Consider the following 11,659-nt stretch of genomic DNA (forward strand, 5'->3'; position numbering starts at 1 on the left):
CACAGAGAAGGGTTTGCCGCAAGTAAGTTAAAAAATATGAAAAGTCTGCATTAGATTGGGTTTTTCCACACTTCATTTTCATTGTACGCTGTCCAGGGTCCTGAGAAAATGAGATGGGTTATAAATAACAAATGAACGGATAGATAAATATTCCCCGAATGGCCCTTTTGTTGTGTATGAAACCCAGGAAAATATTCCAGGTATTCAGATTGATTAGGAAGCCCACTGTCTTTCCTGATATAAATTGAAAAGAAAAGAGCAAGAGATATACAAAATCATATATATATATATATATATATATATATATATATATATATATATATATATATATATATATATATATATATATATATATATTTTCTGAGGTTTTCACTTATGAGGTCTTTAGTTGTTCAGTTTTCTCCCGCAGAATTGGAACGTGACTTCCAAAGTCTCATTCGTCACCAGGCTTCAGTGTGCTTCTGGGAGCAATGTGATCGAGCTATTTCTTCCTTAACTGTTTGAACCGATTGCGAGTTGGCTGTGCTCTGATTAGGGGTTTTCTGTGCCTGATTGGGGTGTCCCTGAGTGGGGGGCTTGGTGCCCAGTCTGTGCTGCAGGGGATTTGAGCTGGTGAGCTGCCGTTGTTTGCTCAGTATCACATGGGTGTCAGTCTGCTGCATGAATGGATTGGAGGGGTTTGAAATGGCTAATGTTGCAGCTGCGGTCTGGCTTCTGGTCCTGGTCGCTTCATGATCAGTGGGTTTGGGTCTGCTGGTCTGGTGGTGACATCCTGTGTGGACCTTGTGAGTGTGGGTCTGGTGTCATTCCTCGTGTTAGACTCGTCAATATGGTTTCAAATGGCTGCAGGCGGAGGTGTCATCTCGTTGTTCATGCTGTGTGTATCTCAATGGCTTCTCTGATTATTCTGTTGTTAAAGTGTTCAGTTTTCGATAGTTCTGGTCTTTTAAAGTCAATATCATGTCCTGTGACTTTAAAGTGTTGGACCAGGAAGAAGTTGGTTCCTCTTTTGAATGAATTTGTGTTCTTCAATGCACTTATTCTTCTGTTGGTTTGTCCAATGGGAGGCGGTGCACATACATTGACAAACCAACAGAAGAATAAGTGCACGATTGAAGAACACAAGAATTCATTCAAAAAGAGGAACCAAAAAGAGGAACTAACTTCTTCCTGGTCCAACACTTTAAAGTCACAGGACATGATATTGACTTTAAAAGACCAGAACTATCGCCAAAACTGAACACTTTAACAACAGAATAATCAGAGAAGCCATTGAGATAGAAAACGCCCACACAGCATGAACAAACGAGATGACACCTCCCGCCTACCAGCCATTTGAAACCCGCCTTATTGACAAACGAGTCCCTAACACGAGGAATGACACCAGACCCACACTCACAAGGTCCACACAGGATGTCACCACCGCACATCCACCCAGAAAGCAGACCCAAACCCACACTGATCATGAAGCACAACCAAGGACCAGAAGCCAGACCGCAGCTGCAACATTAGCCATTTCAAACCCTCCAATCCATTCATGCAGCAGACTGACACCCACTATGAAGATGTAGCACCACCACAAAGCCAAACAACAGCTATGCAGCTCACCAGCTCAAATCCCCTGCAGCACAGACTAGACTGAGCACAACCAAGCCCCCACCAACACAGGACACACCCCCAGCCAATCAGAGCACAGAAAAACCCCCATCCAATCAGAGCACAGCCAAGCTCCCACCCAATCAGTTCAAACCCCCACTAGCAGTTAAAAGGAAGAAACAGCTGCGATCACACATTGCTCCCAGAAGCACGAAGCTGAAGCCTGAAGATGACGAATGAGACTTTGTCGAAACGTCGCCAAGACACTTCCAATTCTACACGGGAGAAAACCCGAACAACCAAAGACCTATATACACACACACACACACACACACACACATACACACACACACACACACACACAGATTTAGTATGAAAGAAGTCATGACTTCATTAAAGCCTGATTTTGAACAGAGCTGTCTATGTGTTTGTGTGTTTTTCTTTGACTTTTTCATTAAAAACAGATCTGCTGGGGACAGACATTTCTAATCATATCAGTTTTTCTCTTTAGCTAAGCCGTTTCTTCTAATAGAACTAAATTCAAATTATTAAGCTCGTTAGCATCATTTCTAGTTCAGTTGCAACGATGACTTTTTTCCAGTTATTTTACTGCAGGATATCCTTGAGATGTATGACTTTGCCAAAGTCGGAGTAAAACAATCCACAATACTGTTAATTTTCTTTTCCATCTGTCATTTACAAGTCAGACGTAACATTTTAACCATATGAAGATATCAATAGAATAGAATAGAATTTTTTAATTGGCCAAGTGTGATTGGACATACAAGGAATTTGTCTTGGGTGCATATGCTCTCAGAGTACATAAAAGAAAAGATACGTTCATCAAAAATCAAGACCTGTCAAATGAGCAAAATAATTATCGATCAATGCTTGGAGGATGGCCACAATAATTCTTACATAATAACAATTGCTCTGCTGGAATGGATGGCAGACGTGTATTTATGAACATTTTCTTTTATCCTAATTGAGGGTAAAGAAGAGGAATTTTGAGAAAACTCACATGATTTATGACATGTTTTCTAAGGCATTTTCTTTAATCTTCCTTTTTTTTCCTTTCATTTTCATTGTTAGTGGGTACATACATTGTAGGAGAATGAAGGTTACATACATCCTAGGTTACACACATCCTAGAAGAATGAAATATTCTAGGAAACATTAAAAAGGCAGAATATTATATGTCCCTGGATGAGAAATGGAGAAACATGTTTTTTAGGCAGGAAGCAGACTCTCTCTTAATAGCCCCCACCCTCCTCAATAGCCCATAGCAGATATCAGCACATAAGAGATAAAGAGAGAGCTAGGTCTATTCATAAGCAAATGCTCTCACCCAAGATCCAACAAAGGTAGGATTACCCTCTACCCATCTAGCAATACAACTCGCCACATGGCACCTGGGGAGATTACATCACCCAGCAAGATTCAACCAAGCTTGGGACTCAAAGGACAACCTACAAAGTTACCCCTGCATGGCCCCATGGGAGTCTGACAACCAATCAGAATAGAAAGTCAAATTCAAAGCCGAATGGAGGGTATAAATCTCTCTCCCTCTGTCTCCCTCTCTCTCCCTCTCTCTTTCTCTCTCTCTCCCATGTTCTTTTTTTTTTTTACCCAGGACCTCAAAACCGTGTGGTCCTGTCCATCATTAAACAATCTTTTCAAGCAGTCTCCATGTTTCTAGTGTCTTTCTTCCCACTTGAAACTGAACCCAGATGGACATTTCTTCCAACAAATGCGTAATTCCTCCCCCTGCCCCTCCCCGCAAAGATTACAAAAATAGCAAGTTGAGCGAACAGGAAAAGGAAACAACTCTGCTTTGTCTTGTTGTGTTCACAACAGCTTTAGATGCAGAAATCGACAGTCATGACACTTTTCACAGTATGGAGAACGGAAAGCCATTTTAACATCTTCCAATCATACACATTTTGAACTGAAGACTCCAGTGGAAAATAGTTTGGCAAGCAGAGTTTTCAATTATCCTGGAAATCTTAAAAAAAAAAAAACAATTGCTATTGGCTTTTAGGAATCCCTTTCAAATTTTAGACTGAGGGCAACCAGGTGAAATTCCTGTGGATTTTTACAGGTTCAATCTATATATGATTTAAAGCTATAACAAGAACTAGGCAACAAAAAGTAACTCAGAGATGACATAATATCTGCATTGTTTTAGTGGTTAAAGTTTCTTTTTTTTAAAAAAAAAAAGGAAAAAGGTTTTTTATTTATATTTTAACTTAAGCATTCCATCTTCCATTAAACAGTGTGTCATCTGGGAACAAATATCTCTGCAACAACGATCAAAATTTACAACAGTGTTCATTACACTGATACCGATTCTCTAATCTTACAATAATAATGATGAGTATAATACATCTATTCATTTCTCCCTCTTAACATATCTTCTAATAAGAATATAATAATATTATTAAATATAATAATCTTAATAGTCATATTAGTAAGAATCATCATATTGGTTGCTTCTCTAACTTAACATGTTTTCTACATTTCACTCATTTCCATTTATTTCTAACCTCTATTTTTATTTTCCAGCCACTCATAAAATAACTCCCATGTCGTATAATATTCAGTTTGTTCTTTCTCCTTTGTAGCAAGCATTAATCTATTCGTTTCTGCACATTCTAATATTTTCCTAATCACATTTTCATCAGTAGGGATCTCTCCGCTTTTCCAGTTTTGTGCAAATACAATTCTAGCTGTGATTAATATGTGTATAAATAAATATGCATTCCCTTTATTGTAAGTGGTTAAAGTTTCTTCGCAGCCTGCAATTCACCCCATAAGGGGCATGGGAGACAATCTGAGACAGGAATATGTGATTAAATGGGTAATGGTGGAAGGAAAAAGAGAAAGTGAACTCTTAATTGTCGTGTCCCACTCCTCCGCTGACGGCCAGGTCAGGGAAATCCGAATCAGGCTTGCCTCTGTAGCTCTGCCAAAGTCCTAGCAAAGTCCTCAGGGCAGGCAGGAGACCAGAAAGTGACTTCAGCAAGATATGTTTAGACTTTGCCTGACTCAGAGAATGCCAGAAAGCAGATCCTTTATATAGGCCATGGGGTGCGGCTCCATGACTCAGCACTTATCCAGGCCTGCCCCTCCCTTCCTTCTGTTGACGCCGCCTATCCAGTCTTCTGATGTGAGGGTCACTCCAATCAGCAGCTGTTGGGAATAAACTTTCCTCAGGCTCACATGCTGTGGAGGAGGGGGAGGGGTCTAACTGCTCCGTTTGCCTGGGCATGGAGCCAGGGCTGGGGCCGGGGGATGCTCCCTCCTCTGCAGCCTGCTTGGGCATGGAGCCAGGGCTGGGACCGGGAGGTGCCCCCTCCTCTTCAGCTTGTCTGGGCATGGAGCCAGGACTGGGGCCGGGAGGCATACATTCCTCCATGTTCGGGAGCAGATAAGAAGGCCCCGGCTGCTGTGAGAGCGGACAAGACACAACATTAATTGCATTACCAACATGATATTTACATACTATTTTGCTTTCAAGGTAACTTTTGTTTTACTCATGGAAGGAAAACCAGAAATGGAGGCATTGGGAGGCAAGACATAAAAGAGCTCGGTAGTCCATTATACTTTTAGAAAGTAGAAAATCTATTGAAGTTTATGTCTATGGAGAATCTCAGTCATCCAAGTCAATGGTTGTCCCAAATATGCTTTTTTTCAAGAGGCAACTGGACTTTCTGGTTTTTCTTTGAAGACATTTCGCTTCTCATCCGAGAAGCTTCTTCAGCTCTGACTGGATGGTGGGGAATGGAAGGATTTATATTCCTCACAGATGACTGGTCATTTGCATTCTTTCAGAGACTTGTTGAGGCCACTTGGTGGTTTGTCTGTGTCTTCAGAATTACCTGAGTAGTGCAAATGGGTGTGGAGCCTTCTTGGAATTGTTGAAATGATGGTGTTGTGGAGCTGTGCTTGTCAGTCATTCAGGTCTTGGTTTCCCAAAGGTGTTTTTTCAAGAGGCAACTGGACTTTCTGGTTTTTCTTTGAAGACATTTCACTTCTCATCCAAGAAACCAAGGACCCAGATTGTTGGGGGCAATAAGTTGACTTTGTATATAAATATACAAATAGAATGAAGACTATTGCTAACATAGTGTAAGCCGCCCTGAGTCTTCGGAGAAGGGCGGGATATAAATGCAAATTTTAAAAAAAGAAAAAAGAAACTTCTTCACCTCTGACTGGATGGTGGGGAATGGAAGGATTTATACTCCTTGCAAACAGCTGGTCATTTGCATTCTTTTAGAGAGTCTTTAAGGCCACCTGGAGGTTTATCTGTGTCCTCAGGGTCCTCTGAGTGGTGCAAATGGGTGTGGAGCCTCCTTGGAACTGTATTGAAGTTTATAATAAGAATGTTTCTTTCTTGAGTCCTTTATTTCTGTTGACTGGGTAAGGAGAAAGTCTTCTCATTTGGGCTTCAAATCATAAGCCATAATTATCTGTTTTTGGGACAGTCCCTCTCAGTTAGGCCACAGGTATTACTTCCTGTATTCCCCATCCAGAAGAACTCTTAACCTTGGATGATATTAAAACATTTGAATTCTCTTGTCAGTAGGATATGGCAAACCCTGCTTTTTCAGTTTTTAAGTAGCACAGTACAGATCTTACGATTACGTGGATGGAATTCAGCTGGTTCGGATGGTTCGGGAGAACCGGGTGCTAATTTTACATCTGGTTCGCCGGACCAGTAGTTGCAAGGACTGGCTGGACCCACCTCTCCCCTCCCAGGAGTTTTGGATGCCAGGTAAGTGCAGCGTCTACACGAAGGTTCTTGGAGGGTAAAAAATGGGTCTCCCAGAAGTTCTGGAAGCCTGGAAATGGGCCCATTTCTGGCCTTTGGAGCGCCTCCAGAGCCTGGGGGAGGCTATTTTTACCTTCCCCCTGAGGCTCGAGGAAAGCCTCCAGAGCCTGGGGAGGCCAAAAATGGGCTTCCTGGAAGTTCCAGAAGTCTGAAAATGGGCACCATTTTGGCCTCTGGAAGGCCTCCAAAGTCTGGGGGAGGTCATTTTCGCCCTCCCAGAGGCTCGAAAGCCTCTGGAGCTTGGGGAGGGCAAAAACACGCTACCTCCCACCCGGGTTCAGTAGGCCAAGTAGACCATGGCCACACCCACCCAGCAACCAGGCAGAGAACTGGTTGCTAACATTTTTGAATCCCACCCCTGCTTATGAACCGTTAATGCCTTGCCCAATTATGTCATTGAATCAACCCAATGCCTTTGTTTTATCTGTTTATTTCCTGGATTTCTGTCACACTTCTCCTCCAGAAGCTGAAGCCTAAATAATGCTCATCCACCATGTTTTTTGACCAAAAGGAACCAGTTAGATAGGTTAAGCAGAGAGCTAGTGATCCAAAATCAAAACTGGAGTTTCCATGTCATGTCTAAGTTTTTTTTTTAATTTGCATTTATATCCCGCCCTTCTCCGAAGACTCAGGGCGGCTTACACTATGTTAGCAATAGTCTTTATCCTATTTGTATATTATATACAAAGTCAACTTATCAACTTATTTTTGATACTATACTGGTATCTATGAGCTTTTCCATTGATACCTGCTACCGTTCCACCCTCCCTCCCTCCCTCCCTTTAAAAAGAAAAGAAAATGGACATATTATAAGCCGCTCAGTCCAACAAAAGTGACATAGAAGCATCTAGTCATTATTAGAAAACTTAGCAAAATAAACTAGGATGGTTGTGTAATTTCCTATCTTCGTTGTTTCCTATATATCTTATAATTAATTTTCAGTGTAAAGGGAGATTCAACGATATATTCTACTTTAAATCTGGTTGTGCCAAATCTGGAGCATAAATTCCATTTTCTGAACTTCACACTTCAGTGAGCTCTCTTATAAGGCATCTTTTTTTTTTTCCTCCAGCCCAGGCAGATAGAAATCTGTCATATCCAACATACGTTTCTCACCACTAAAATCAATATCTGCGAGCCGCTCCAACTTCAGTTAAAATTCAGCAAGCTGGGTAGAACAAGACAATGGAGGTTTTAAAGCTGCTGTTCTGACATTATTCAAGCATTGTTTTAAGCCATTTGAAGTGAAAGTTGACTGCAGCTCAAATAAAGTATCTAGAAGACTAATACGGATAAATAAAGGTAAAGGTTCCCCTCGCTCATATGTGCTAGTCGTTGCTGACTCTAGGGGGCAGTGCTCATCTCCATTTCAAAGCCGAAGAGCCAGCGCTGTTCGAAGACATCTCCATGGTCATGTGGCCGGCATGACTCAACGCCAAAGGTGCACGGAACGCTGTTACCTTCCCACCAAAGGTGGTCCCTATTTTTTCTATTTGCATTTTTATGTGCTTTCAAAATTGCTAGGTTGGCAGAAGCTGGGACAAGTAACAGGAGCTCACCCCACTACACAGCAGCACTAGGGATTCAAACCGCTGAGCTGCCAACCTTTTGATCGACAAGCTCAATGTCCTAGCCCCTGAGCCACCGCGTCCCTTAATACGGATAAATAGGAAGCTATAAACTAGCAGTGTTAAACTCAAGGCCTGGGGGCCTGAATCCAACCCATGGGGTGCTTAGATCTGTCCTGTGGGGCTGCCTTGGAAACAGCAAAGAACTGGCCTTCAGTGCCTCTGCCAGTGAAAACGGTGCTCAAGAGCATTGCATGTGGCCCTCCCAAGCTCCGTTTTCACTGGCAGAGGATTGCAGAAGGCGGTTGCAGCTGAAAACAGAGGTCAGGAGACCATTTTTGATGGCAGAATGCTCAAGCCTCCACAGGTACCCCTGATATGAGTGACGTGCAGCTGGCCATGTTCACCTTGACCACGCCCACCCTGAGAATGCCCTCCCCAACCCCCACCCCAAGGTCAAACACAACACTGATGTGGCCCTCAATGAATAGAATAGATAGAATAGAATAGAATTTTTTATTGGCCAAGTGTGACTGGACACACAAGGAATTTGTCTTGGTGCATCTGCTCTCAGTGTACATAAAAGAAAAGATACCTTCATCAAGAATCATAAGGTACAACACTTAATGATAGACATAGGGTACAAATAAGCAATCAGGAAACAATATCAATATCAATATAAATCGTAAGGATACAAGCAACAAAGTTACAGTCATACAGTCATAAGTGGAAAGAGATGGGTGATGGGATCGATGAGAAGATTAATAGAATAGAATAGAATAGAATAGAATAGAATAGAATAGAATAGAATAGAATTGAATTGAATTGAATTGAATTGAATTTTTTATTGGCCAAGTGTGATTGGACACACAAGGAATTTGTCTTGGTGCATATGCTCTCAGTGTACATAAAAGAAAAGATACGTTCATCAAGGTACAACATTTACAAAACAAATGATGGTCAATATATCAATATAAATCATAAGGATTGCCAGCAACAAAGTTACAGTCATACGTGGAAAGAGATTGGTGATGGGAACGATGAGAAGATTAATAGTAATGCAGATTTAGTAAAGTTTGACACTTTGAGGGAATTATTTGTTTAGCAGAGTTCAAGAAACGCCATCACTCTGTAGAGTTGAAACAGTTTATGTCCAGGATGTGAGGGGTCTGTGAATATTTTCACAGCCCTCTTTTTGACTCGTGCAGTATACAGGTCCTCAATGGAAGGCAGGTTGGTAGCCATTGTTTTTTCTGCAGTTCTAATTCTCCTCTGAAGTCTGTGTCTGTCTTGTTGGGTTGCAGAACCAAACCAGATACTTATGGAGATGCAGATGACAGACTCAATAATTCCTCTGTAGAACTGGATCAGCAGTTGCTTGGGCAGTTTGAGCTTTCTGAGTTGGTGCAGAAAGAACATTCTTTGTTGTGCTTTTTTGATGAAATTGAGTTTGATACCCCTGCTATATATTATCTCAAGTTAAGACTAACTTGTGGTGATTTTATGAATACATCCATTTACTTTTTGAGATCAAAGACTAAAACAGTTGAAGATATAAAGTCTGCAGACCGTGGGGAAGATACATTATATTTAGGAAAAAAGTTAGACATTTTATATTTGACAAAACTTAAGTAAATTGACCTCATGTAAACTTCTGTTGGTTGAGCTATTTTTATATATGAAGTCTCTGACTTTCAACCCTTTGCTTAGTGACTGTTCAAATCTAGTGGCATTGAAATAAAGTGACTTATGATCAGTTTTCACACTTACAACCATTGCACCATTCCCATGGCAACAAGATCAAAATGTGGGGTGCTTGGCATTAGCCAAGCAATTAGCAAGTATTTATTATGGTTGTACGTGATCACCATTTCTAACTTCCCAGCTAATTGCAGACAAGCAAAGTCAGTGGAGGAAGCCAGATTTCTCTCAATGAATCACTTAACAACCGCAGTGATTCATTTAACAATGGTGGCAAAAAAAATCTATTGATCTATCTATCCATTGATCTCTTTCTCTCCATCCATCCATCTATCTATCCATCCATCATCCATACATCCATACATCCATCTATCATCTCTCTCTCTCTCTCTATCCATCCATCCTCTCTCTCTTTCTATCTAATCTATCCATCCATCTATCCATCATCAATCCATCATCTATCTATCTATCTATCTATCTATCCATCCATCCATCCATCCATCCATCCATGCATCCATCCATCCATGCATCCATCCTCTCTCTTTCTATCTATCCATCCATCTATCCATCCATCATCCATCCATCCATCATCTCTCTCTCTCTATCCATCCATCCATCCTGTCTCTCTCTCTCTCTTTCTATCTATCCATCCATCCATCCATCCATCCATCCATCCATCTATCATCTCTCTCTCTCTCTCTCTATCCATCCATCCATCCTCTCTCTCTTTCTATCTAATCTATCCATCCATCCATCCATCCATCCATCATCAATCCATCATCTATCTATCTATCTATCTATCTATCTATCCATCCATCCATCCATCCATCCATCCATCCTCTCTCTCTCTCTCTCCATCCATCCTCTCTCTCTCTCTTTCTATCCATCCATCTATCCATCTATCCATCCATCATCCATCCATCCATTATCTATCTATCTATCTATCTATCTATCTATCTATCTATCTATCCATCCTCTCTCTCTCTCTTTCTATCTATCCATCCATCCATCCATCCATCCATCATCCATCCATCCATCATCTCTCTCTCTCTATCCATCCATCCTCTCTCTCTTTCTATCTAATCCATCCATCCATCCATCCATCCATCCATCATCTCTCTCTCTCTCTCTCCATCCATCCTCTCTCTCTTTCTATCTATATATCCATCCTCTGTCTCTCTCCTTCTATCTATCTATCCATCTATCCATCCATCCATCCATTATCTATCTATCTATCTATCTATCTATCTATCTTTCTTTCTTTCTTTCTTTCTTTCTTTCTTTCTTTCTTTCTTTCTTTCTATCCATCCATCCATCCATCCATCCATCCATCCATCATATTAGTCCAATGGAATGCAGAGGATATGTATGGAATATTATTATTAATATATACTGTTATAAGGGGTTTCATGTGAAAACAAATTTATTCATCCCAATAATAAATATGTCAAAAACTTCCTCCGTCTTTTGAAGTGAAGTCCCTCACCCCAAAATAATTCATACTTGCTATAAATTTCCATATAAGTACATATATATTCCATTTTTTTAAAAAATGCTACTTAATAGCTCTGGGTTTAATCATCATTTATTTTTAGAACTTTAGGCAAGTGCAATATTAATTGCTGATTTTTTTGCATTGAATAATGTACAGCGCATGAAAAGTAAGTTTGCTTTCTATGATTGACGATTATATTAATCAGGGAAAAGTTAGGCACACAAATTTTGAAGCAGTATCAGAAGTCTTCTGATACTGGGAGAATGAATATATGAGTGTATTAGAATATAATTAGAATTCTTTATTGGCCAAGTGCGATTGGATACACAAGGAATTTGTCTTTGGTGCATACAGTAGGCTCTCAGTGTACATAAAAGAGAAAAAGAAGAAAAAAATACATTCATCAAGAATCACAAAATACTATACTTAGTGATAGTCATAGGTTACTAATCAGCAATCAAATCA

The sequence above is a fragment of the Ahaetulla prasina genome, chromosome 5 (genome assembly GCF_028640845.1).
Source record: "Ahaetulla prasina isolate Xishuangbanna chromosome 5, ASM2864084v1, whole genome shotgun sequence".
NCBI lineage: Eukaryota > Metazoa > Chordata > Lepidosauria > Squamata > Colubridae > Ahaetulla > Ahaetulla prasina.